Source organism: Alligator sinensis, unplaced genomic scaffold, assembly GCF_000455745.1.
Source record: "Alligator sinensis unplaced genomic scaffold, ASM45574v1 scaffold183_1, whole genome shotgun sequence".
Classification (NCBI taxonomy): Eukaryota; Metazoa; Chordata; order Crocodylia; family Alligatoridae; genus Alligator; species Alligator sinensis.
Window position 1 is genome coordinate 180,037 of NW_005842248.1, and position 6,567 is coordinate 186,603.

The 6,567-nt window shown below is 45.9% G+C and overlaps 1 protein-coding gene across 2 annotated transcripts in view; it reads left to right on the forward strand.

Moving 5' to 3' along the window:
- TBC1D19 (TBC1 domain family member 19) overlaps positions 1-6,567 on the forward strand; it is a 114,840-nt gene that overhangs the window by 10,816 nt on the left and 97,457 nt on the right. The window contains exon 1 of one of the 2 annotated variants that reach the window (XM_025208724.1): positions 799-817. The exons of the other annotated variant lie outside the window; for it this stretch is intronic. The gene's annotated coding sequence lies outside the window, so the exon portion shown is untranslated. Of the gene's footprint in view, positions 1-798; positions 818-6,567 lie in introns of those variants that run through there. 2 annotated transcript variants of the gene reach the window in all.

Below are 6,567 nucleotides of genomic sequence, written 5' to 3' on the forward strand. Positions count from 1 at the left end.
GGGCCGGCATGCGGCTGAACCTGGCTTCCCACGTGCTGCTGGGGATACCTGGCTGAGTCGGCACTGGCCAGCAGAAGCGGTGGTGAAGCCTCCTGCCTTTTGGGACCAGCTGGCAAGGGTAGGGGAAAGTGCAGCAGCACGTGGGGAAGCCACTGCTTGATAGGGGAGGGATGGGCTGGCCGGGCTGCACCAGGGAGGGAAAGCTGTGGCTGATCCCCCTGCAGCTGTGCTGTATGCTCCTTTAAGACTGAACAATATGCTCAAGAATAGACCATGAATGATCTGGGCTCCAACATAAATTTGGAGCAGGTAAAAATCTTTGTAAAAATACTGTCCAGTGTTTGGATTGTGTTTGCTTCTGTTTCTCTTTGTGCGGGATTGGGGTTCAACTTGTTACTAGGTGCTAAAGATGTGTCACTAACAAGTTGTTAATTCAATAAAAGTAAATCTTCTTAAAGATTATTCTCAAAAATGCTCATATTTTGTTAGTTTCCACTCTGGCTGATATCTTTTCCACATTTGATCTGTCGACTTGCATTATGCTTCTTTCATTCATTGAGAAGTGAGTAGAAGCAAAAGTGTTTATTTTAGTCAAGTGTTTGGTATTAGTTCATTCTTGCTTTTATATTGTTTTTATTTTGGATTTTAAACCACATTTCCAGACCCATTTCATTGTCACTTCCTGCAACTTCATTGGTGTCAAAGGTCATGTGACATCACTTCCTGATGCGATACCACTTCCTGTGAGGTCTTTGAATATGGCTTGCCGGCTCACCGGGTGATGAAAAGTTCATGATCTGGCCCCACATTCAAAAAGGTTGGACACCCCTGTGCTAAATAGTTGCAAATGTGTATCTTCCTGTGTTCCACCTTAGCCTTCAGTAATATGCATCTTCCTTGCTGTTTTATTGCGTGAATTTGGAGGGTCTGTTATGTTAGTGACTGCCTTACTCTTCTGCAAGCACTCCTAGGTCAAGCTCAGCAGGATCACTATATTACTGCCTTCCTTACAATATTTGAATCGTGCTGCTATTTTAAACCTTGTCTCATCAACACTTCCCTGTTCAGCCTCCCTTGTTAAAGAGAGTAGCAATCAGCCAGATGCCCTTTGGTAATAATCTCTCTCTGGCTCGCTGAAGTTTTATAAAGTCTGCTTCCAAAGCATATGGGAGGAAAGGTAGAAAAAGGACAGCCTCCTGAGTCTCCTAATACTGATCAGAAAGTGGCATCACACAATTATTAAGTAAAAAAACCCCAACCTTTGCCAACATGGAAAGTGAACAGTATCTGCTTGTTCTGCTTGATAACTTTCTCACTTTACAGGTTTAGTGCCTCTGACCTCCAAACCTTCAAGGAGCTGGTCAATATCTATCAAATTTGAGAGTTAATAGGGGGTGGGAATGAAGGAGCTGCTTCATTTTTATTTAATATGAATTTTTTGTGTTAATTTTTGTTCAGCAGCCAGTCTTCTAATTCATAAAATTCATACATATCTAAAAAGATTACAAGATACATGCAGCAAGCCACACAAATAGTCAGTGAACCTTCAGCTAGATGTATAGGTCCAGGCACCCAAAATAGCCATACATGTAAAACACAAGTTGAATGATATTTAAAATAACACAACAACAACAACAAAACAACCGCCCAAAGTACAAACTCTTTATAGAAGTAACTAACCGGCTTAGGCTGATGCATTCACATTGGACATTCAATTAAAGCAAAAGGTTCACGATGTTCAAAATTGAAAGCAGACAAAACATGAACAAGACTTCCTGCAAGCAGCACCCCAGTTGATTGGCATACATCATTCTATTTAAAACCACAACAGCATGCAGGGGATGCAAAACCACTGTCTTATAGGAGAAACATTCCTGATGCAGCCCATTGGTGCCACCAGGAATGCATGTCCAAGCCATTCCCTTTCCTCAGAATTAGGTGTGCAGGGCATCCCTGATAAGGTGATGTTTGCTATTTGGTGGCATCTTGTAGGCAGCTTAAAGCATCCTGGAAGTCTGAATCTCCAGCTCCCAGGCCTCAGGTAGGCTGTCTCATGCTCTCACAGCTGTTGTATAGAACAATGCTTCTCAAAGTGGTGGTCTGCAGACTGGGGCCAGTCTGCAAGCCACTGGTCACCGGTCCGCAGCGAGTTACCAGGAAAGAAAGAAATATATTTTCAGAAGCATAACACTGATATGTCATAGCGCCACAGTTCATATGTTCCAACACTCCAGGTGATGTCACGTCGTGCGAGGTGAGGAAAGAGAAAGAAACAGCTGGTCGTGCATTTGTGTAGCGCTGTTGCACGCAGTTGCTGCCACCGGCTGAACCGGGCACCGGTTCCTGGCCCACTGGAAAAAAAATTGCCGGTCCACCACATCAGATAGTTTGAGAAGCACTGGTGTAGAACACAGCATGCAACTATATTTTAAAGCAGCTGTTTCTTGGTTGCCTGAAGCCATTCTGTTAGTGCCAGCCATCTACTTTTCAGTCTTTCAACATACTCCATTGTCATTGTGAAGCTGTTCCAAGCCAGGAGTTCTTTTCTGTAATGCAAATGTCCAGTATAAGGTTTCATCAGCCATGGTAGAAGAATGTATCAGAGGCTCCAAGAATGAGAGAGATTTCTGACAAATCATCTTTTTATCATTAAGGAAAATGGGTAAGAGTTCCTGATAATTCTTGCATTGTCAATTTTCTTGTATCCGCCTTCACTGATGTTAGTGAATCTGCTGCAGTGACTGACCATCACTTAAAACACAACAGATAATATCATTACTGAGGAACTTAGAAGCTGGAGTGTGTGCTGGATGGAAAACTCAAAGCCGTCAAATACTTCCTGAGGACCTGATAAGCCTTTCAGTATGCATTAGCAGGGTCACAAGGCCTTCTGTGGGGCACCCCTAGGCCCCACATTTCTCCCCATTGTCCCACTGCTCATTTCAAGGAGCAGACAAAGATTTGTCTGGGGACAGCTCCTTGTCCCTGCAAGCTCCATTCCACTTCCTTTTTACCAGGCCTTACAGCTACCCCACAGCTGTAGCAGAGAAATCTTTGTCAGTTCCAGGTTGTCTTTTTGGGTTGTGGAAAGATTTTGGGTCTGTTCCCTTGCATAGAAGGTGCTTGCCTAGAAACCATTCTCTCTGAGACCACACTTTATCATAGGCAATCAGTAAGGCAACAGAACAGCAAAAGTATTTATATAGAAGAAAAGAATTGTATATTGTGGCAGGGCACTAAGGTACCTGCTCCTTTAAGGGCAGAAACTGCCTTGAGAGAGGGCCCTAGCAGCCAAGCAGAAACCCCACTGGTGCAGGTTACTGTGGCAGCAGGCTAATGAGGGAATTAGCCTGCACCTGTACCTGGTCGGCTGACCAGAAAAAGGCAGGGCCCTGGGCATATATAAACCCCAGGGCTGGGACTAGTGGGTTAGTTCTCTGGTGGCAACCAAGGGGGAAGGAGCTCTTGTAGAGGGAGCTACTTGGAGATGCTTGACGGCCGATTCTGATTATGGTAGGATTAAGTGGGTATAGGAGCTCACAAGTGCTGGTGGGGAGGAGGCCCATTAAATTGAGAGAGAAGCTTGCCGCCTTAAAAGGGATACAGTGTGGACCCTATGTTGTTCCTGTGTTGTAGCCCAGGGTCTTGTGCTTTCTTTTGTTATCTAAACCGGTGGACCGGACTGAGATGATTGGGGAGGAGGAGGCCTCATTAGGGCACACTACAGTGTGGAGGCCCCAGCACCAGGGGGTGCAGTGATGTGGGGGTGAGCGGACCCCAGCACCAGGGGGTACAGTGATGGGAGGAGGGGGGGGTGAGCAGACCCCAGTGCTAGGGGGCACAGTGACTGAGGCCAGATTAAACTGGGGCCTCAACACAAGAAGACAACATCTACATACCATCTGTGAGGCATGGGGCATGATAAAGGGACAGTTTTGGAGTCATGCATCTAGCTCATAAGGCTTGGGCGTGTCATAAGCCACCTCCTGACTATGGGACCGAATAAAGGGGTCCAGCAACCCACAGGGTTTAGAGGAGTCTGTCAGGATTGTGACTAAGCAGCAATTTGAGGACAGCCTCCCAATTCATCATTTATACGAGCAAGCTGTGGCAGGCAAGATTAGCAGGTGCCCATAGGGCGGAGCCGGCATGCTCATGGTGCCCTAGGGATATCTTGGCCATTCCTGGGGAAGCCAAATTGTGACATATGAAAAGTTGACCAGATAGTTTGAGGAAAGAGTATGGAAAAAAACAAACAGATAACATTTCTTACCCTCATTCCTGACTACAGCAGAGTCCTTCAGAGAGTCCTATCAGAATTCCCAGACTTCAGCCTTCCTGGTAGGTCTGTCAGCCCTGACCCCTGAGGACTAGGAGTCCTCCAAAGCATGGGAAAATCCCAAGACCACCACTACCTGACAGATAGCTCTTAAATATCTTAAAGTCAACACTCCCTATCCCAGCATTGTTCTATTTCCTGATGAGTCTACAAATCCTCCAGAAAGTTGGTTCCTGGCCCAAGGCATCTAGCATTTTCCTTGTTAATTATCCATGTCCCTGAAATGTACTTGTTATTTTGTGGATGATGTTTCTTATTACAGGCAGATGATACCCACAATATTTTGTGTGCCCATCCCAACCATAGCTCTTTCTGCCATGCGTTTCAGAGTGGCTATTATTTTTGTCCTTATAAAACAATTAGCCAGTGATATGATGTCGACAATAGAGATGACCAAGACAGTGATGATGGTTATAATGCTGAGTGAAAGGACTGGGAAATCAGGAAGGGGAGTTGGGAAGGAGGTAGTGGGAGGGGGGGATGGAAGGTGATGTGGAGGCAGCCCTTCGCGTGATTGTGATGGCTAAAAGTGGTAACAGGCATATGGACACATGGGCATGTGAGAGCATGGTATGGTCATTGTAACAGGGATGAGGATGATGTGACAGTAAAGTTGAGTGTTGGACTATCAAGTTAATCATAGTGGTCACAAGGCAGGTCTGTAGAAATATAGGTAAGGGTGTATGTGTGTGAATTTATGACATATTTTTCAGGAAAAAAAAACTTGTACTCCCTAAGTAGGTACTTAAAAGTGCAGCAGGGAGACAGGAGTACGAGGAGCAGTAAGACAGGAGGAGAGAAGGGGCTGCATCCTGACGTCGCTGGGGGGCAAGGTACCCACAAAGAGGATGCCAAGACCCTACAACACCTACCAGTGACAGGGGGGCAGAGGGGTTATCTGATCCCCCAGATTTATTTTCCCAAGATAAAACCTCCAATAATTAGATTCTATATCTGGAAACTTGTATCAAATTTATGAGTTTTTCATATATAGTATCTAATTACTGAGGGATATCTTATACTTAGGGTTGTCTTATATTTGAGTAAATATGGTAATTTGGATTATGGTAATTTGGTAATTTGGAGCTTTTAAATTAAAAATGATATGAGCTAGGCTTAGTTTGAGACCTATTTCATCCTGTGACAGGAGGCTTGGTGTTCCTGCCACTTTAAGAGCAGACAGGCTATGGCTGCAGCAGCCTGCAGGTATGGTCTGAGCTGATTGAGACATCTGTCCCAGGAGGAGGGCTGAGCTTATGGAGGATATAAACCCAGGGAAGCCCTGGAGCAGCCTCCTTTAAATAATAACAATTGTCATCAAGCATGGGGGGCAACAGAAGGGGTGATTGCCCACAGGGAGTAAGGGCTGCAGGGAGTCCAAGGGCTTCTTGGCTGCCCCTGGAGGTGGTACCTGTTAGGGCTGTACGAAATTTCGGCAGCCGTTTCATTTTGGAGGTGTTTTGGGCCGTTTTGGGACCTGAGTCACCGAATCCAAATCAAAATGGAAGGCTCTGAAACAGCTCCGAAACGAATCAGAAGGCTCTGAAACATTCCAGAAATGTTTTGGAGAATTTCAGCGTTTTGAAGCTGGGTTTGCAGGGAAATAAAAACTAAGAAGGAGGGGGGGCAGGGAGGAAGGACTGCTCTGATATTGACATCTAGCTCCTGGTTCGATTCCCCAGCTCTTTGATCGCTTCCTCCAGCTCTGTGATAATTTTCTCAGCTTTTCCTGGGGGGTACGGGCCCCTGATCTGCGCACGGGGTTTCAGCAGGCTGCTGCTGCAGGCAGGGGTCAGTAGCAGCCACTTAGTGCAGCCTGTGCCAGTGTTGTCCCCAAAGGACAATGTGAGTTCATGCCCGGTGCGCTTTTGCCAATAAACACACAGGGGTGGAGGATCCAACTTAATCTTTATTGTTTCAAGACTGCGCAGAGAGGGGTGCTTGGCGATCATTCGCAAAGCAAGCACCACCCCATTTGGCTTGCTTCAGCCTTTTATAGCTTTCTCCCACTTAACACGCTGTACCGTTACTATTGGCTGCCTTTTCTTAGCCCATGCGCATATTACCTTAGCCACAGAACATGTCCGTACTTGTCTAGGCTTGCCTACGTGGCAATTCTTTCCCAGAGGGCAAGCATTTCTTAACATACATATACCACACCCCTCCCAGCACCAGCAAGCTGCCTTAAGTATTCAGTTAGATATAATTTGCAAAAGCTAGATATACCA